The sequence below is a fragment of the Scyliorhinus torazame genome, chromosome 24, assembly GCF_047496885.1.
Source record: "Scyliorhinus torazame isolate Kashiwa2021f chromosome 24, sScyTor2.1, whole genome shotgun sequence".
NCBI lineage: Eukaryota > Metazoa > Chordata > Chondrichthyes > Carcharhiniformes > Scyliorhinidae > Scyliorhinus > Scyliorhinus torazame.
Genome location: NC_092730.1, coordinates 55,108,695 through 55,129,861, shown reverse-complemented (window position 1 = coordinate 55,129,861; position 21,167 = coordinate 55,108,695). Strand labels below are relative to the sequence as shown.

At 45.9% G+C, this 21,167-nt stretch overlaps 3 non-coding genes across 3 annotated transcripts; all 3 read right to left on the bottom strand.

The window, feature by feature from the left end:
* Positions 1 to 545: 545 nt before the first annotated feature.
* Positions 546 to 628, bottom strand: trnal-cag (transfer RNA leucine (anticodon CAG)). Its single transcript has one exon. It is a non-coding gene; the product is annotated as a tRNA-Leu (tRNA).
* Positions 629 to 3,426: 2,798 nt separating this feature from the next.
* trnam-cau (transfer RNA methionine (anticodon CAU)) lies at positions 3,427 to 3,498 on the bottom strand. The gene has a single exon. It is a non-coding gene; the product is annotated as a tRNA-Met (tRNA).
* Positions 3,499 to 10,949: 7,451 nt separating this feature from the next.
* Positions 10,950 to 11,021, bottom strand: trnam-cau (transfer RNA methionine (anticodon CAU)). The gene has a single exon. It is a non-coding gene; the product is annotated as a tRNA-Met (tRNA).
* Positions 11,022 to 21,167: the final 10,146 nt, after the last annotated feature.

The following is a 21,167-nucleotide window of genomic DNA, read 5'->3' as shown; positions in this document are numbered from 1 at the left end:
AAGCTCACACATAGGGAACCACAGAGAAAATGCTTTAAAGTCTCAGCAGATCTGACAGCATCTGGAGTGTGAGAATTGAGCTAACGTTTCGTGTCCAGGTAACCCTTTGTCAAAGCTACACCGGAAACGTTATCCAGCAGTACCCCACAGAGGGGCAATATAGATATATAACGATATCCAGTAATAACTCACAGGGGGCCAATAAGGAAATAAAGCTTTATCGAGCAATGAATCACAATAGAAACCGAGTTCCCAACTTCCCCTCTTGGACGGATGTGAACAATCCAACCTGCCAGACTATTTACAAGAAGAGAGGACGAATTTTACCCGGAGTCATGGGATCAATATTAATTCCTCAACCAGAGTCACTAAAGCAGATTATCGAGTCATGAGCTGGGCTTTTGCCTGGATTTGTCTTGCTGTGCATATTAAAGCAGGAATCTCATATCCTGAGACCAACGCTTTTCCATTGAAAGGGAGGTATTGGATCTTCCTGAGGTTGAAAATCTTGCTGGAGAAATTTAACCTCGTGGAGGAAAAGTCAAAATCAGGAGTGGGATTCGAACCCACGCCTCCAGAAGAGACTGCGACCTGAACGCAACGCCTTAGACCGCTCGGCCATCCTGATGCGCTGGCGTCAAAACTAAGTTCCGTGCAGAAATCGACTTAAATTCTATCTTCATCGTGTTTTCATTTCAAACAATATATGCTTTTCCTACCTTTGAACCCCACCCAGAAACCTGTATCTGAGTGCCATCATTGTCCAAGCCGCTTGGGGTTAAGGAGCTTCTTATTGCTGTGTTGATCAGTTTGCTCTAATCAACAAGGGCCGAATTCCCGCTCAACCTGTTCCTCATGCGAAGATATTGAGAGTCTCAGATCTGAGCGACGTGAAGTATAAAATTGGAGAGTTGCATTCTGGCGACTGCAATCTCTCTCCACAGCTGCTCCCGGTGCTGGTTTCAGAGACATGGAGCCGAACAACCCCTCCAGTGTCCAAACAGGTGAACGGTCATCCAGTAGACGCGCCAGAAGAGTGTTCTGCGAGACGTCAACTTAGTCACATCGACTGTACTGTGGGTCGGTGAAGAACAGTTGTCAAAGACCGGATCAGACTGAAAGCAAAACTTTGATACCAATAAAGAAAATCACAGATGTGCTGCTGACAAATAGCAACTTATTTCCGTTTGGTGTGAGTGAGAACACGAATAGCAGAGGAATGTTTCGATCCATCGACTGCTGGGTGATGGGCCCAGCACGCTTCCGCTGCGCCACTCTGATCGTGGTTAACTCTTTTCGGGGTCGGACTTGAGGCAAAGTTTGATGAAATCATTAACAGCGTGATCAATGTTCCCAGACGGGTGAAACTGCCGTCCCGAACTTCGTTCTATGAAGATGATTCCAGTCACTCCCCACTTTCCCATCAGAACAACGTCACAGAATAAATCACATCACCTTCACAGAACAACCATTCAGCACGAAACTAAATTATCTGAACTGTGCAGAACAGTATTAGTGTGTTCAAAAGTGTGTTCCTGTTGAAAGAGAAAATGAGGAAGTGAATAGTTGTGTGGCTGCCGCAGGGCAGTAATGACGTACCTCCTGGTTTCAGGAGGAGAGTACGGTCGGGAAACCGTGCTGGGCCATTACACTGAGGACGAGGAATCGAGGCTGTTCTCTGCTATTTACATTCTTCCTCATACCAAAAGTAAACATAACGCACGGTCCTCCTGTTTGCTTTGCAGCAGATACCTATCAGAAATGTCTTGCAGTCCCATCCCGACATTAGTCCCTGGACTGAAGAAGAGAGCATGACACATTACAACATTGTAAAGCTCACACAGAGGGAACCACGGAGAAAATGTTTTAAAGTCTCAGCATGTCTGACAGCATCTGCAAGGAGAGAAAAGAGCTAACTTTTCGAGTGCAGGTTACCCTTAGTCATATCTGGACCGGAAACGCTCTCCAGTAGTACCCCACAGAGGGGCAATATAGATATATAACGATATCCAGTAATATCTCGCAGGGGGCCAATAAGGAAATAAATCTTTATCGAGCAATAAATCGCGATAGAAACCGAGTTCCCATCTTCCCCTCTCGGATGGATGTGAACAGTCGAACGTGCGAGACTATTTACAAGAGAAGACGAATTTTACCCGGAGTCCTGGGATCACTATTAATTCCTCAACCAGAGTAACTGACGCAGATTATCGAGTCATTAACTGGGCTTTTGCATGTTGGGTCTTGCTGTGCGCATTTAAGCGGGAATCTCATGTACTGAGACCAACGCTTTTCCATTGAAAGGGAGATATTGCATTTTCCCGAGGTTGAAAATCTCGCTGGAGAAATTTAACCTCGTGGAGGAAAAGTCGATATCAGGAGTGGGATTTGAACCCACGTCACCAGAAAAGACTGCGACCTGAACGCTGCGCCTTTGACCACTCAGCCATCCTGATGCACTGGCGGCAAAAGTAAGATCCGTGCACAAATCAACTTAAATTCGGTATTAGATTAGCCTTCACAACTTGATTCAACCCAAAGACGCCAGGTGGAATTTTCTTTTAATTCCCCATTAATTCAAGCAAACACTTAGCTGTTGCGAAGTGAACTTTAGTTGGTACCACGATGTCCTGAAAACAGCCTTGCATGTAAGGACGGATATTGAACCTTAGCCTATTCGAGTAAGAGAGAGAAAACACGAAGAGCAAAGCAACATTTGTCCAGTATGAAGCTGCACATCAGCACTCTCTAGAAAGTATGGTACAAGCCATATCATCTTGCTGCAGAAACCACGTATTATGGGTACTTGGTAGACAATCAGATGCCTGAAAGATAAAAATACTAGAGAAAGTTGCCCACCCCAGGAAACCCTAGTAAAGATAGATAAATTCTATCTTTATCGTCATTTCATTTCAAACAGCATATGCTTTTCCTACTTTTGAATCCCAGCCAGTCTCCTCTATGTGAGTGTCCTCCTTGTCCAAGCCGCTGGAGGTTAAGGAGCTTCTCATTGCTTCATTGGTCAGGTTGCTTCAATCAAGAAGTACCGAATCTCCGCTCTACCTGTTCCTCACACGAAGATGTTGAGAGACTAAAACCTGAACGATGTGAAGCATCCAATTGGAGAGTTGCATTCTGGCGACGGCAATCTCCTTCCAAAGCTGCTTCCGGTCTTGTTTTCACAGAAAAGTAACCGAAGAACCCCTCCAGTGTCCAAACAGGTGAACGTTCATCCAGTACACGCGCCAGAAGAGTGTTCTGGGAGAAGGCAACTTAGTCACCTCGACTGTACTGTGGGTAGCTGAAGAAAAGGTGTCAAAGAGCGGATCGGAGTGAAAGCACCATATTGATACTAATAAAGAAAAAGGAAGATGTGCTGTTGACAAATCGCCACATGTTTCCGTTTGGTGTGAGTGAGAATATAAATAGCAGAGGATGGTTTCGACCCATCGACCACTGGGTTATGGGCCCAGCACGCTTCCGCTGCGCCACTCTGCTCGCGGTTGACGCACTTCGGCGTCGGTCTTGAGGCAAAGTTTGAAGAAATCAGGAACAACGTGAACAACGTTCCCAAAGAGGTGAAACTTTCTTCCCGAACTTCATTCTATGAAGGTGATTCCAGTCACTCCCACTTTCCCATCAGAACAACGTCACAGAAGAAATCACATCACCTACACAGAACAACCACTGAGCACGAAGGTAAATTAACTGAAATATGCTGACCAGAATCAGTGTGCTAAAAAGTGTGTTCTTGATGAAAGAATAAATGAGGAAGTGAATAGTTGTGTGGCTACCGCAGGGCAGTAATGTTGTGTCTCCTGGTTTAAGGAGCAGACTGCCGCAGCGGAAGCGTGCTGGTTTATTAGCCTGAGGTCGAGGATTCGAGGCTGTTCTCTGCTATTTACATTCCCCCTCACACCAAAAGTAAACGTAACGTACGTTCCTGTTTGCTTTGAAGCAAATACCTATCAGAATGTTTCTTGCAGTCTCATCCCGACATTAGTCCCATGAATGAAGAAGACATAAGAACATAAGAACTAGGAACAGGAGTAGGCCATCTGGCCCCTCGAGCCGGCTCCGCCATTTAATGAGATCATGGCTGATCTTTGTGGACTCAGCTCCACTCTCCGGCCCGTTCACCATATCCCCGAATCCCTTTATTCTTTAGAAAGGCATCAATCTTTTTCTTAAAAACGTTTAAAGAAGGAGCCTCAACTGCTTCACTGGGCAAGGAATTCCAGAAATTCACAACCCTTTGGGTGAAGAAGTTCCTCCTACACTCCGTCCTAAATCTACCTCCCCTTATTTTGAGGCTATGCCCCCTGATTCTGCTTTCACCGACCAGCGGAAACAAGCTGCCCGCATCTATCCTATCTATTCCCTTCATAATTTTATATGTCTCAATAAGATCCCACCGCATCCTTCTAAACTCCAATGAGTACAGTCCCAGTCTGCTCAACCTCTCGTCATAATCTAATCGCCTCAACTCTGGGATCAACCTAGTGAATCTCCTCTGCAGTCCCTCCAGTGCCAATATGTCCTTTCTCAGGTAAGGAGACCAAAACTGAACAAAATACTCCATATGCGGTCTCACCAACACCCCATACAATTGCAGCATAACCTCACTAGTCTTGAACTCCATCCCTCTAGCAATGAAAGACAAAACTCGATTAGCCTTCTTAATCACCTGTTGCACCTGCGCACCAACTTTTTGCGACTCGTGCACCAGCACACCCAGGTCCCTCTGCACAGCAGCATGTTTTAACATCTTACCGTTTAAATAATAATCCATTCTGCTGTTATTCCTCCCAAAATGGATAGCCTCACACTTGGCAACATTGAACTCCATCTGCCAGACCCTAGCCCATTCACCTAACCTATCCAAAACCTTCTACAGACTTCCGGTATCCTCTGCACTTTTTGCTTTACCACTCATCTTAGTGTCGTCTGCAGATTTTGACACATTGCACTTGGTCCCCAACTCCAAATCGTCTATGTAAATTGTGAACAACTGCAGGCCCATCACTGATCCTTGAGGGACCCCACTAGTTACAGGTTGCCAACCAGAGAAACACCCATTGATCCCCACTCTCTGCTTTCTGTTAGTTAACCAATCCTCTACCCATGCTACCACTTTACCCTCAATGCCATGCATCTTTAGTTTATGCAGCAACCTTTTGTGCGGCACCTTGTCAAAAGCTTTCTGGAAATCCAGATATACCACATCCATTGGCTCCCCGTTATCTACTGCACTGGTAACGTCCTCAAAAAATTCTACCAAATTAGTCAGACACGAACTACCCTTTGTGAACCCATGCTGCGTCTGCCCAATGGGACAATTTCCCTCCAGGTGCCCCACTATTTCCTCCTTAATGATAGATTCCAGCATTTTCCCTGCAACCGAAGTTAAGCTTACCGGCCTATAATTACCGGCTTCCTGCCAACCTCCTTTTTTAACCAGTGGTGTCACGTTTGCTACTTTCCAATCCTCTGGGACCACCCCAGAGTCTAGTGAATTTTGATAAATTATCACTAGTGCGTTTACAATTTCCCTAGCCTTCTCTTTTAACACTCTGGGATGCAGCCCATCAGGGCCAGGAGACTTGTCTACCTTTAGCCCCATTAGCTTGCCCAATACTGCCTCCTTAGTGATTACAATCATCTCAAAGGTCCTCACCTATCATATCTTTATTTCCATCAGTCACTGGCATGTTATTTGTGTCCTCCACTGTGAAGACTGACCCAAAATACCTGTTCAGCTCCTCAGCCATTTCCCCGTCTCCTATTATTAAATCTCCCTTCTCATCTTCCAAAGGACCAATATTTACCTTAGCCACTCTTTTTTGTCTTATATATTTGTAGAAGCTTTTACTATCTGCTTTTATGTTCTCAGCCAGTTTACTTTCATAGTCTACCTTATTCTTCTTTATGGCTTTTTTAAGTAGTTTTCTGTTGTGCCTTAAAGACTTCCCAGTCCTCTAGTCTCTCACTAATTTTTGACACTTTGTATGTTTTTTCCTTCAATTTGATACTCTCCCTCACCTCCTTAGATATCCACGGTCGATTTTTCCCCTTTCTACCGTCTTTCTTTTTTGTCGGTATGAACCTTTTCTGAACACTTTGAAAGATCGCTCGGAAGGTTCTCCACTGTTCCTCAACTGCTTCACCATGAAGTCTTTGCTCCCAGTCTACCTTAGCTAGTTCTTCTCTCATCCCATTGTAATCGCCTTTGTTTAAGCACAAAACACTAGTGTTTGATTTTACCTTGTCATCCTCCAACTGTATTTTAAATTCCACCATATTCTGGTCGCTCCTTCCAAGAGGATCCCGAACTATGAGATCATTCATCAATCCTGCCTCATTACACAGGACCAGATCTAGGACCGCTTGTTCCCTTGTAGGTTCTATTACATACTGTTCCAGGAAATTGTCCCGGGCACATTCTATAAACTCCTCCTCAAGGCTGCCTTTACCAACCTGGTCAAACCAATCGATATGCAGATTAAAATCTCCCATGATAACCGCTGTACCATTTCTACATGCATCTGTTATTTCTTTGCTTATTGCCTTCCCTACCATCCTGTTACTATTTGGTGGCCTATAGACTACTGCTATCAGTGCCCTTTTCGCCTTACTATTCCTGATTTCCCCCAAATTGATTCAACCTTGTCCTCCATAACACCAATATCATCCCTTACTATTGCCCGGACGCCATCCTTAAACAACAACGCTACACCACCGCCCTTACCGTCCATTCTATCCTTTCGTATAGTCTGAAACCCTTGGATATTTAACTCCCAGTTGTGACCATCTTTTAACCATGTTTCAGGAATGGCCACTAAATCATAGTCATTCACGATGATTGGCGCCATCAACTCATTTACCTTATTTCGTATACTCCGAGCATTCAGGTAAAGTACACTTATGTTGTTTTTTATGTCTTTGTTATGAATCCTAACACCTTGATCAGTAACTTTTCGCAATTTATTTTTCCTCTTACCATTTCTCCTAATTTTCCTTGTCTTTGAACCCATATCTCTACATAATAACCTGTCACGTAACCTGCTGCCTTAATCTCCATTAACCATTATACTGTCCATAGCTTTACATTTCCCTTCCCCCCCAACTTGCTAGTTTAAAGTCCTTGTGACCAACCTATTTATCCTATTCGCTAGAACACTGGTCCCAGAATGGTTCAGGTGAAGTCCGTCCCAACGGTACAGGTCCCTCCTGCCCTAGTACTGATGCCAATGCCCCATGAAATGGAATCCCTCTTTCCCGCACCACTCCTTTAGTGCGGGAAACTTCTCTAATTTTCCCAACCCTATGCCAATTGGCACGTGGCTCGTGTAGTAATCCACAGATTATAACCCTGGAAGACCTGTTCTTTAATTTAGTCCCTAGTGTTTGATAATCCCCAAACAGGTCCTCTTTCCTAGTCTTACCTATGTTGTTAGTCCTCACGTGGACCACAACAACTGGATCCTCCCCCTCCCTCTCCAAAATAATTTCAAGCCGCTCAGAGATGTCCCTCACCCTGGCATCGGGCAGGCAACATAACATGTGGGACTCTGGATCTGGCTTACAAAGGATGACATCAATCCCCCTAATTATAGAATCCCGTACAACTACCACTTGTCTTTTTGCTCGCCCCTCTTGAATGGCTTCCTGTACCACGGTGCAGTGGTCAGTCAACGCATCCTCCCAACAGCCCTCTTCCTCATCCACACAGGGAGTAAGTACCTCCTGCCTGTTGGACAAGGTCAAGGGCAGAGGCTCCTCAATTCCTAAACTCAGGATCCTCCTACATGCATCCCTTGCAGTCACACCACTCTGTCCCTGACCACTGTCCGAATTAACAGTACTTATTCTACCGGGTGTGACTGCCTCCTGAAACAAAGCGTCCAGCATGACACATTGCAACATTGTAAAGCTCACGCAGAGGGAACCACGGAGAAAATGTTTTAAAGTCTCAGCAGGACTGAAAGCATCTGCAGGGAGCGAAAAGAGCTAACGTTTCTAGTCCACGTGACAATTTGTCAAAGCTGCACGGGAAACGTTATCCAGTAGTACCCCATAGAGGGGCAATATTGATATATAACGATATCCAGTAATACCTCACAGTGGGGCAATAAGGAAATAAAGCTTATCGAGCAATAAATCACAATAGAAACCGAGTTCCCAACTTCCCCTCTCGGACGGTTGTGAACAATCCAACCAGCCACACTATTTATAAGAAGAGAAGACGAATCTTACCCGGGGTCCTGAGATCAATATGAATTCCTCAACCAGAGTCACTGAAGCAGATTATCGAATCATTAACTGGGCTTTTGCCTGTGGGGTCTTGCTGTGCGTATTTAAGCAGGAATCTCATGACCTCAGGCCAACGCTTTTCCAATGAAATTCCTGAGGTTGAAAATCTTGCTGGAGAAATTAAATCTCGTGGAGGAAAAGTCAATATCAGGAGTGGGATTCTAACCCACGTCTCCAAAAGCGACTGCGAGCTGAACGCAGCATCTTAGACCGCCTGGCCATCCTGATGCGTCGTCGTCAAAACTAAGCTCCGTGCACAAATCGACTTAAATTCAATCTTCATCGTCGTTTCATTTCAAACAAGACATACGTTTCCTCCTTTTCAACCCCAGCCAGAGTCCTGTATCTGAGTGCCATCCTTCCCCAAGTCGCTGGGGGTTAAGCAGCTTCTCATTGCTGCATTGATCAGTTGCTCCGATCAACAAGGACCGAATTCCAGCTCTATCCGTTCCTCACACGGAGGCACTGAGAGTCTATGATCGGAGCGACGTGAAGTATCCGACTGGAGAGTTGCATCCTGACGACTGGAATTTCACTCCACAGCTGCTTCCGGTGCTGCTTGCACAGACAAGTCGCCGAGAGAAATCCTCCAGTGTCCAAACAGGTGAACGTTCATCCAGTAGAGGGAGAAGAGTGTTCTGGGAGAAGTCAACTTAGTCACCTCGCTGCACTGTGGGTCGCTGAAGAACAGGTGTCAAGGAGCGGATCAGACTGAAAGCAAAAATTTGATACTAATAAAGAAAAAGGCAGATGTGTTGCTGACAAATAGCGACTTGTTTGCTTTTGGTGTGAATTAGAAAATAAACAGGAGAGAATGCTTTCGATCCATTGACCTCTGGGTTATGGGCCCAGCACGCTGCCGCTGCGCCACTCTGCTCGTGGTTGATTCTCTGCGGGGTCGGACTTGAGGTAAAGTTTGAAGAAATCAGTAACAACGTGATCAACGTTCCCAGAGCGGTGAATCTGTCGCCCCGAACGTCATTCTATGAAGGTGATTGCAGTCATTCCCCACTTTCCCATCAGAACAACGTCAGAGAAGAAATCACGTCACCTTCACAGAACAGCCATTCAGCACGAAACTGAATTATCTGAACTGTGCCGACCAGAATCAGTGTGCTCAAACGTGTATTCTTGTTGAAAGAAAAAATGAGGAAGTGAATAGTTGTGTGGCTGCCGCAGGGCAGTCATGCCGTACCTCCTGGTTTAAGGAGCAGAGTGCGGTAGTGAAACCGTGCTGGGCTATTACCCTGAGGACGAGGAATCGAGGCTGTTCTCTTCTATTTACATTCTCCCTCGCACCAAAAGTAAACATAACTCACGTTTCTGTTTGCTTTGCAGCAAATACCTATCAGAAATTTCTTGCAGTCTAATCCCGACATTAGTCCCAAGAATGAAGGAGACAGCATGACACAGTGCAACATTGCAAAGCTCACACATAGGGAACCACGGAGAAAATGCTTTAAAGTGTCAGCAGGCCTGGCAGCATCTGTAGGGAGGGAAAAGAGCTAACTTTTCGAGTGCAGTTGACCCTTAGTCAAAGCTGGACCGGAAACGTTCTCCAGTAGTACCCAACAGAGGGGCAATATAGATATATAACGATTTCCACTAATATCTCGCAGGGGGCCAATAAGGAAATAAATCTTTATCGAGCAATACATCGCGATAGAAACCGAGTTCCCATCTTCCCCTCTCGGATGGATGTGAACAATCGAACCTGTCAGTCTATTTACAAGAGAAGACGAATTTTACCCGGAGTCCTGGGATCACTATTAATTCCTCAAGCAGAGGAACTGAAGCAGATTATCGAGTCATTAACTGGGCTTTTGCATGTTGGGTCTTGCTGTGCGTATGCATATTGGGTCTTGCTGTGCGTATTTAAGCAGGAATCTCATGTCCTGAGACCAAAGCTTTGCCATTCAATGAGAGGAATTGGATCTTCGTGAGGTTGAAAATCTCGCTGGAGAAATAGGCAATATCAGGAGTGGGATTTGAACCCACGTCTCCAGAAAAGACTGCAACCTGATCGCAGCGCCTTGGATCACTCGGCCATCCTGATGCGCTGGCATCAAAAGCACGATCCGTGCACAAATCGACTTTAATTCTATCTTTATCGTCATTTCATTTCAAACAAGATATGCTTTTCCTACCTTTGAATCCCAGCCAGTCTCCTCTATGTGAGTGTCCTCCTTGTCCAAGCCGCTGGATGTTAAGGAGCTTCTCTTGCTTCATTGGCCAGTTTGCTTCAATCAACAAGTACCGAATCTCCGCTCTACCTGTTCCTCACACGAAGATGTTGAGAGACTAAGATCTGAACGATGTGAAGCATCCAATTGGAGAGTTGCATTCTGGCGGCGGCAATCTCTTTCCACAACTGTTTCCGGTGCTGCTTTCACAGAAAAGTAACCGAAGAATCCAACCAGTGTCCAAACAGGTGAACGTTCATCCAGTAGACGCGCCAGAAGAGTGTTCTGGGAGAAGGCAAATTAGTCACCTCGACTATACTGTGGGTAGCTGAAGAACAGGTGTCAAAGAGCGGATCGGACTGAAAGCACCATTTTGATACTAATAAAGAAAAAGGCAGATGTGCTGCTGACAAATCGCCACATGTTTCCGTTTGGTGTGAGTGAGAATATAAATAGCAGAGGATGGTTTCGATCCATCGACCGCTGGGTTATGGGCCCAGCGCGCTTCCGCTGCGCCACTCTGCTCGCGGTTGACGCTCTTCGGCGTCGGTCTTGAGGCAAAGTTTGAAGAAATCAGTAACAACGTGAACAACGTTCCCAAAGAGGTGAAACTTTCTTCCCGAACTTCATTCTATGAAGGTGATTCCAGTCACTCCCGCTTTCCCATCAGAACAACGTCACAGAAGAAATCACATCACCTTCACAGAACAACCATTGAGCACGAAGGTAAATTAACTGGAATATGCTGACCAGAATCAGTGTGCTCAAAAGTGTGTTCTTGTTGAAAGAATAAATGAGGAAATGAATAGTTGTCTGGCTACCGCAGGGCAGTAATGTTGTGTCTCCTGGTTTAAGGAGCAGAGTGCCGCAGCGGAAGCGTGCTGGGTTATTAGCCTGAGGTCGAGGATTCGAGGCTGTTCTCTGCTATTTACATTCTCCCTCTCACCAAAAGTAAACGTAACGTACGTTCCTGTTTCCTTTGAAGCAAATACCTATCAGAATGTTTCTTGCAGTCTCATCCCGACATTAGTCCCAGGAATGAAGAAGACAGCATGACACATTACAACATTGTAAAGCTCACACAGAGGGAACCACGGAGAAAATGTTTTAAAGTCTCAGCATGTCTGACAGCATCTGCAGCGAGAGAAAAGAGCTAACGTTTCTAGTCCACGTGACAATTTGTCAAAGCTGCACGGGAAACGTCATCCAGTAGTACACCACAGAGGGGCAATATAGATATATAACGATATCCAGTAATACCTCACCGTGGGACAATCAGGAAATAAGGTTTATCGAGCAATAAATCACAATAGAAACCGAGTTCCCAACTTCCCCTCTCGGCATGTGAACAAGCCAACCAGCCACACTATTTATAAGTTAAGAAGACGAATTTTACCAAGGGTCCTGGGATCAATATGAATTCCTCAACCAGAGTCACTGAAGCTGATTATCGAGCCATTAACTGGGATTTTGCCTGTGGGGTCTTGCTGTGCGCATTTAAGCAGGACTCCCATGACCTCAGGCCAACGCTTGTCCAATGATCTTCCTGAGGTTGAAAATCTGGCTGGAGAAATTAAATCTCGTGGAGGAAAAGTGAATATCAGGAGAGAGATTCTAGCCCACGTCTCCAAAAGAGACAGCGAGCTGAACGCAGCATCTTAGACCGTCTGGCCATCCTAATGCGTCGTCGTCAAAACTAAGCTCCGTGCACAAATCGACTAAAATTCAATCTTCATCGTCGTTTCATTTCAAACAAGACATGCGTTTCCTCCTTTTGAACCCCAGCCTGAGTCCTGTATCCGAGTGCTCCAAATGTGGCCTTACCATTGTTTTGTACAGCTGCATCATCACCACACGGCTCTTAAATGCAACCCCTCTGTTAATGAACGCTAGCACACCATTGGCCTTCTCCACAGCTCTATCCACTTGAGTGGCAACTTTCAAACATCTATGAACATAGTCCCCAAGATCTCTCTGCTCCTCCACATTGCCAAGAACCCTACCGTTAACCCATTATTCCGCATTCATATTTGTCCTTCCAAAATGGACAACCTCACAGTTTTCAGGATTAAACTCCATCTGCCACTTCTCAGCCCAGCTCTGCATCCTATCTGTCTCTTTGCAGCCGACCATAGCCCTCCTCACTATCCACAGCTCCACCAATCTTCGTATCGTCTGCACATTTACTGACCCACCCTTCAATTCCCTCATCCAAGTCATTAATGAAAATCACAAATAGCAGAGGACCCAGAACTGATCCCTGCGGTACGCCACTGGTAACTGGGATCCAGTCTGAATATTTGCTATCCATCACCACTCTCTGACTTCTATCGGTTAGCCAGTTCGTTATCTAACAGGCCAAATTTCCCACTATCCCATGCCTCCTTACTTTCTGCATAAGCCTACCATGGGGATCATTATCAAATGCCTTAGTAAAATCCATGTACACTACATCCACTTCTTTACCTTCATCCACATGCTTGATCACCTCCTCAAAGAATTCAATAAGACTTGTTAGGCAAGACCTACCTCTCACAAATCCGTGCTGACTATCCCTAATCAAGCAGTGTCTTTCTAGATACTCAGAAATCCTATCGCTCAGTGCCCTGTCCATTACTTTGCCTACCACCGAAGTAAGACTAACTGGACTGTAATTTCCAGGGTTATCCCTATTCCCTTTTTTGAACAGGGGAACGACATTCGCCACTCCCCAATCCCCTGGTACCACCCCTGCTGACAGTAAGGACGAAACGATCATTGCCGACGGCTCTGCAATTTCATCTCTTGCTTCCCATAGAATTCTTGTATATATTCCGTCAGGCCCGGAGGACTTGTCTATCCACAACTTTTACAAAATGCCCAACACATCTTCCTTCCTAACAAGTATTTCCTCGAGCTTACTGTTTCACACTATCCTCTCCAACAATATGGCCCCTCTCATTTGTAAATACTGAAGAAAAGTACTCGTTCAAGACCTCTCCTATCTCTTCAGGCTCAATACACAATCTCCCGCTACTGTCCTTGATCGGACCTACCCTCGCTCTAGTCATTCTCATATTTCTCACATATGTGTAAAAGGCCTTGGGATTTTCCTGGATCCTACCCGCCAAAGATTTTTCATGCCCTCTCTTAGCTCTCCGAATTCCTTTCTTCAGTTCCCTCCTGGTTATCTTGTATCCCTCCAGCGCCCTGACTGAAACTTGTTTCCTCAGCCTTACAGATGTCTCCTTCTTCCTCTTAACAAGACATTCAACCTCTCTTGTCAACCATGGTTCCCTCACTCGACCACCTCTTCCCTGCCTGACAGGGACATACATATCAAGGACACGTAGTACCTGTTCCTTGAACAAGTTTCACATTTCACTTGTGGCCTTCCCTGACAGCCTATGTTCCCAACTTATGCACTTCAATGCTTGCCTGACAACATCGTATTTACCCTTCCCCCAATTGTAAACCTTGCCCTGTTGCACGCACCTATCCCTCTCCATTACTAAAGTGAAAGTCACAGAATTGTGGTCACTATCTCCAAAATGCTCCCCCACTAACAAATCTATCGCTTGCCTTGGTTCATTACCAAGTACCAAATCCAATATGTCCTCCCCACTGGTCGGACAATCTACATACTGTGTTGGAAAAGCTTCCTGGACACACTGCACAAACACCACCCCATCCAAACTATTTGATTACTCATGGACAAAGACGAGAGTGGTCCTAAAGAAAGAGTGCTAAATTGGGGAAAGGCCACGTATAACAAAATTCGGAAGGAACTAGGGAATGTGGATTGGGAGCAGCTCTTTCAGGGTAAATCCACATTTGAAATGTGGGAGTCTTTTAAGGAAAGGTTGATTCGAGTGCAGGACCGACATGTCCCTGTGAAATTGAGGGATAGAAATGGCAAGATTAGGGAACCATGGATGACGGGTGGAATTGTGAGACTTGCGAAGATGAAAAAGAAAGCATACATAAGATCTAGGCGACTTAAATCTGATGAAGCTTTGGAGGAATATCGGGAAAGTAGGACACATCTCAAACGCGCAATAAAGAGTTCTAAAAGGGGTCATGACATATCTTTGGCTAACAGGGTTAAGGAAAATCCCAAAGCCTTTTATTCGTAGAAAGGAGCAAGAGGGTAACTAGAGAAAGGATTGGCCCACTCAAAGACAAAAGAAGGAATTTATGCGTGGAGTCAGAGGAAATCGGTGAGATTCTTAATGAGTACTTTGCATCTGTATTCACCAAGGAGAGAGACATGACGGATGTTGAGGCTAAGGATGGATGTTTAAATACTCTAGGTCAAGTCGGCATAAGGAAGGGGGAAGTTTGGGTATTCTAAAAGGCATTAAGGTGGACAAGTCCCCAGGTCCGAATGGGATCTATCCCAGGTTACTGAGGGAAGCGAGGGAAGAAATAGCTGGGGCCTTAACAGATATCTTTGCAGCATCCTTGAGCACTGGTGAGGTCCCGGAGGACTAGAGGATTGCTGATGTTGTCCTTTTGTTTAAGCAGGGAAGCAGAGATAATCGTGGGAATTATAGACTTGTGAGCTTGACGTCAGTGGTAGGCAAACTGTTGGAGAAGATACTGCGTGATAGGATCTATTCACATTTGGAAGAAAATAGACTTATCAGTGATAGGCAGCATGGTTTTGTGCAGGGAAGGTCATAACTTAGAAACCTAATAGAATTATTTTAGGAAGTGACAACGTTAATTGATGAGGGAAGGGCTGTAGATGTCATATACATGGACTTCAGTAAGGCGTTTGATAAAGTTTCCCATGGCAGGTTGATGGAAAAAGTGAAGTCGTATGGGGTTCAGGGTGTACTAGCTAGATGGATAAAGAACTGGCTGGGCAACAGGAGACAGAGAGTAGTGGTGGAAGGGAGTGTCTCAAAACGGAGCAAGGTGACTAGTGGTGTTCCACAGGGATCCGTGTTCGGAGCACTGTTGTTTGTGATATACATAAATGATCTGGACGAAGGAATAGGTGGTTTGATTGGCAAGTTTGCAGATGATATTAAGATTGGTGGAGTTGCAGATAGCGTGGAGGACTGTCAGAGAATACAGGAAAATATAAATAGATTGGAGAGTTGGGCAGAGACATGGCAGATGGAGTTCAATCCAGGCAAATGCGAGGTGATGCATTTTGGAAGATCTAATTCAAGAGCAGACTTTACGGTCAATGGAAGAGTCCTGGGGAAATTGATGTACAGACAAATCTGGGAGTTCAGGTCCATTGTACCCTGAAGGTGGCAACGCAGGTCGATAGAGTGGTCAAAAAAGCATACAGCATGCTTGCCTTCATCGGACGGGGTATTGAGTACAAGTGTCGGCAGGTCATGTTACAGTTGTCTAGAACTTTGGTTAGGCCACAGTTGGAATACTGCGTGCAGTTCTGGTCGCCACATTACCAGAAGGATGTGGATGATTTAGAGAGGGTGCAGAGGAGGCTCACCAGGATGTTGCCTGGTATGGAGGGTGCTAGCTATGAAGGAAGGTTGAGTAGATTAGGATTGTTTTCATTGGAAAGACGGAGGTTGAAGGGGGACCTGATTGAGGTCTACAAAATTATGAGAGGTATATACAGGGTGGATAGCAACAAGCTTTTTCCAAGAGTGGGGGTGTCAATTACAAGGGGTCACGATTTCAAGGTGAGAGGTGGAAAGTTTAAGGGAGGTGTGCGTGGAAAGTATTTTACGCAGAGGGTGGTGGGTGTTTGGAACGCTTTGCCAGCGGAGCTGGTAGAGGCGGGCACGATAGCGTCATTTAAGATGCATCTAGACAGATATATGAATGGGCGGGGAACAGAGGGAAGTAGATCCTTGGAAAATAGGCGACAGGGTTTGATGAAGGATCTGGATCGGCGCAGGCTGGGAGGGCCGAAGGGCCTGTTCCTGTGCTGTAATTTTCTTTGCTCTTTGTTCTTTGTAAAGACTTTCCACTCAATGTTTGGGAAGTTGAAGTCACCCATGACTACTATCCTGTGATTTCTGCACCTTTCCAAAATCTGTTTCCCAATCTGTTCCTCCACATCTCTGCTAATATTTGGGCCCACAGAAAACTCCCAACAAGGTGACCGCTCCTTTCCTATTTCTGACTTCAACCCATACTACCTCAGTAGGCAGATCCTCCTCGAACTGTCTGTCTGCAGCTGTTATACTATCTCTAAATAGCAATGCCACCCCCCCCCCCACCTCTTTTACCACCCTCCCTAATCGTATTGAAACATCTATAACCAGGGACCTCCAACAACCATTTCTGCCCCTCTTCTATCCAGGTTTCTGTGATGGCCACCACATCGTAGTCCCAAGTACCGATCCATGCCTTAAGTTCACCCACCTTACTCCTGATGCTTCTTGCGTTGAGGTATACACACTTCAACCCATCTCCGTGCCTGAAAGTACTCTCCTTTGTCAGTGTTACCTTCCCCACTGCCTCATTACACGCTTTGACGTCCTGAATATCGGCTACCTTAGTTGCTGGACTACAAATCCGGTTCCCATTCCCCTGCCAAATTAGTTTATACCATCCCGAGGATTACCAGAAAACCTCCCTCCCAGGATATTGGTGCCCCTCTGGTTCAGATGCAACCCATCCTGCTTGTACAGGTCCCACCTCCCCCAGAATGCACTCCTATTATCCAAATACCTGAAGCCCTCCCTCCTACACCATTCCTGCAGCCACGTGTTTAACTGCACTCTCTCCCTATTCCTAGCCTCGCTATCACGTGGCACCGGCAACAAACCAGAGATGACAACTCTGTCTGTTCTGGCTTTTAACTTCCAGCCTAACTCCGTTTATTACCTCCACACCCTTTTTCCTACCTACCTCGTTGATAGCAATGTGCATCACGACTTCTGGCTGCTCACTCTCCCCCTTAAGGATCCTGAAGACACGATACGAGACATCCCTGGCACAGGCACCCGGAAGGCTACATACCTTCTGCGAGTCTCGCTCGCGACCACAGAATCTCCTATCTATTCCCTTAACCATTGAATCTCCTATTACGATTGCTTTTCTCTTCTCCCCCTTCCCTTCTGAGCCCCAGACCCAGACTCAGTGCCAGAGAGCTGGCCGCTAAGGCCTTCCCCCGGTAGGTCACCCCCCCCCCCCCAACAGCATCCAAAACGGTATACTTGTTTTGAAGAGGAACGGCCACGAGGGATCCTTGCACTGTCTGCCTGTTTGTTTCCATTCCCCTGACTGTAATCCAGCTACTCTTGTCCTGTACCTTGGGTGTGCTTACCTCCCTGTAACTATTCTCTATAACCCCCTCTGCCTCGTGGATGATCCGAAGTTCATCCAGCTCCAGCTCCAGTTCCCTAACACGGTCTCTGAGGAGCTGAAGTTGGGTGCACTTCCCTCAGGTACAGTCAGCGTGGACACCGGTGGTATCCCTCACCACCCACATCCTACAGGATGAGCATGTAACTGCCCTAGCCTCCAACCCTTCTTGCCTTACAGATTATAGCTGCCCTGTGGATCAACTGGACTTCCGGCCTCTGACTCTGCTCCCAGTCAGCTGCACACTCTTTAAACTCCTGGTTCCGTTCTCGCTCTTTGCTGAAATGAAGTTAAAGGAGCACCTTACTAAATCCTCACCTAACTCCCTCAGTCACCAAACACTCACTGTAGCAGTCAAATGCACCAAATTCATCACTCAGAGGAAACAAAGTGTGCACTGTAGCTGGATCACTTTTATACTGTGATTCTAGCCTCTGGAGACTGGCCTAATCCAATTAGCTAATCAATAAGCTCCAGCTGCAAGTACGTACAAGTAGAACCTTTGTTTAAAGCTTGTTGAAAATTCACCTTCTCAACCAAACAGGAACTTTTAAGTTAATTAACTAAATAAAAGAAAGACTAGACTTTAGATCAAAATTAACCCTTGTACACCCTCAGTCACGAAACTCTCACTATAGCACGCAAATGCACCAAATTCCGAACTCAATGAAGAACGCCTCCAGTGGACAAACAGGAGGAACTTCATTCAGTGGAGGCGGCAGAGGAGGATTCTGGAAGAGGTCAACTGAGTCACCTCGACTGTACTGTGGGCAGCCGAAGAACAGGTGTCAAGGAGCGGTTAAGCGCCAAACACGTCCCTCCCTACTTTTCCTCAAAACTGCTCCCGCGTTCAGTCAATGGCACCATATCGATCGCACAGATGTTAAAAAGTGCTTTGCAGGGTTCGTCCGGGCTTGGAACCCGGGACCTCTGGCATTTTATCGCAGCAGAATTGCCTACGTGAGAATCGCCAAAGCGAGAATCATACCCTTAGACAAACGAGCCACCTTCTGATCAACGTCCCGCTGAAACAATCTTACCATTACTTCCCAACCGAAGCTTATTTTATTAACTGAATGGGCTTCTTAATTCCTGTTGAATTTGGTTTGGTTGTTAAAGTAAAATCCAAATAAACTCTTTTTTGTCCCTTGCTTTTCTTATCGGCGTCATTGGGTCAATTTGGTTCTTTCTGGTTTGTTGGCCTCCACTGCGAACAGAACAATAGACACACGGGACCAATCTTTATAAATAGAAGCGTCGAGCACATTCTTCATAATGCAGATTCTTCATAAAATCCTGAAAGAGAATTGGAATATGTTGGAATACTCGGCTGGTCTGGCAACATCTGTGGAGAGAGAAAGTTACAGTTCCGAGTCCAGTATGACACTGCCTCCCATTCTCGGTTTCCCTCTCAGTCAATGTCTGGTACTGTATGTGAGGGTGGGATTCAGTCTCTATCAGACATTGGTACTGAATGTCAGCGAGGAAATCTTTCTGTATTTATCAATCACAATTCTTGTTTGGGAAACGTGAGATGAATACGTAACATCAGCATGGCTGTAACAGATAGAGAAAGTCACACAGAAAGAGACTATCAGGGCACACACAGTGACACACAGAAAAGGTGCAGTGCAAACCAGCAAGATACTGAGATGGAGAAATTGGGTATTTAGGACAATGTGTTTTCTGCTGCACACAGAGAGGCCCTGTTTGTAAATGTATATCCTGCTGTGTAACCGTGCTCTCTGATGTGTAACTGAGCTCTCAGCTGTGTAACTGAGCTCTCTGCTGTGTGACTGTTCTCTCTGTCGTGGAACAATGACTCTGCCGGTGACAGATCTGCACTGCACTGCACTAATTGGAGGGCTGTGACCAGTGGTGTTCCACAGGGATCAGTGCTGGGACCTTTGCTCTTTGTAGTATATATAAATGATTTGGAGGAAAATGTAACTGGTCTGTTTAGTAAGTTTGCAGACGACACAAAGGTTGGTGGAATTGCGGATAGCGATGAGGACTGTCAGAGGATACAGCAGGATTTAGATTGTTTGGAGACTTGGACGGAGAGATGGCAGATGGAGTTTAATCCGGACAAATGTGAGGTAATGCATTTTGGAAGGTCTAATGCAGGTGGGGAATATACAGTGAATGGTAGAACCCTCAAGAGTATTGAAAGTCAAAGAGATCTAGGAGTACAGGTCTACAGGTCATTGAAAGGGGCAACACAGGTGGAGAAGGTAGTCAAGAAGGCATACGGCATGCTTTCCTTCATTGGCCGGGGCATTGAGTATAAGAATTGGCAAGTCATGTTGCAGCTGTATAGAACGTTAGTTAGGCCACACTTGGAGTATAGTGTTCAATTCTGGTCGCCACACTACCAGAAGGATGTGGAGGCTTTAGTGAGGGTGCAGAAGAGATTTACCAGAATGTTGCCTGGTATGGAGGGCATTAGCTATGAGGAGCGGTTGAATAAACTCGGTTTGTTCTCACTGGAACGAAGGAGGTTGAGGGGAGACCTGATAGAGATCTATAAAATTATGAGGGGCACAGACAGAATGGATAGTCAGAGGCTTTTCCCCAGTGTAGAGGGGTCAATTACTAGGTTTAAGGTGAGAGGGGCAAGGTTTAGAGTAGATGTACGAGGCAAGTTTTTTACGCAGAGGGTAGTGGGTGCCTGGTACTCGCTCCCGGAGGAGGTGGTGGAAGCAGGGACGATAGTGACATTTAAGGGGCATCTTGACAAATACATGAATAGGATGGGAATAGAGGGATACGGACCCAAGAAGTGTAGAAGATTGTTGTTTAGCCGGGCAGCATGGTCGGCACGGGTTTAGAGGGCCGAAGGGCCTGTTCCTGTGCTGTACATTCCTTTGTTCTTTGGTTGAGTCAAATCATTCCCTGTTGTGTAAATCGATCCGTCTGAAGCAGAACCTTTCTGCGCCATGACAGAGACGAAATTTCAATTCCAGATTTATTCAATCTTATCACCAAGGGTTAGTTCACACCACTGGATTCCCAGTCAAGCGACATAACCTTGTGTTTTTGTTATGAAGACTGTTAATTCAGCATGAATATTTTGAGATACTAATATGGAAACGCCCAACATGGGGCTCGAACCCACGACCCTGAAATTAAGAGTACCATGTTCTACCGACTGAGCTAGCCGGGATGGTGCTGCACTATCTATTAAACCTCTTCTTGCAGAGTAGCGGAGGTGCTCATTCGGAGGGTCAGTGTTGACTCGTTGGGTCGAATGGCCTCCTTCTGCGCTGGAGATTTTACGATTCGATGGTACAAGGAGGTTGATGCGGTGGAGTCCTTCTGCCATACTGCCCACTCCTGACACCATGTAGAAATGCTGGTCTCTCAATGACTGGCGACCAAGGTCTTGTA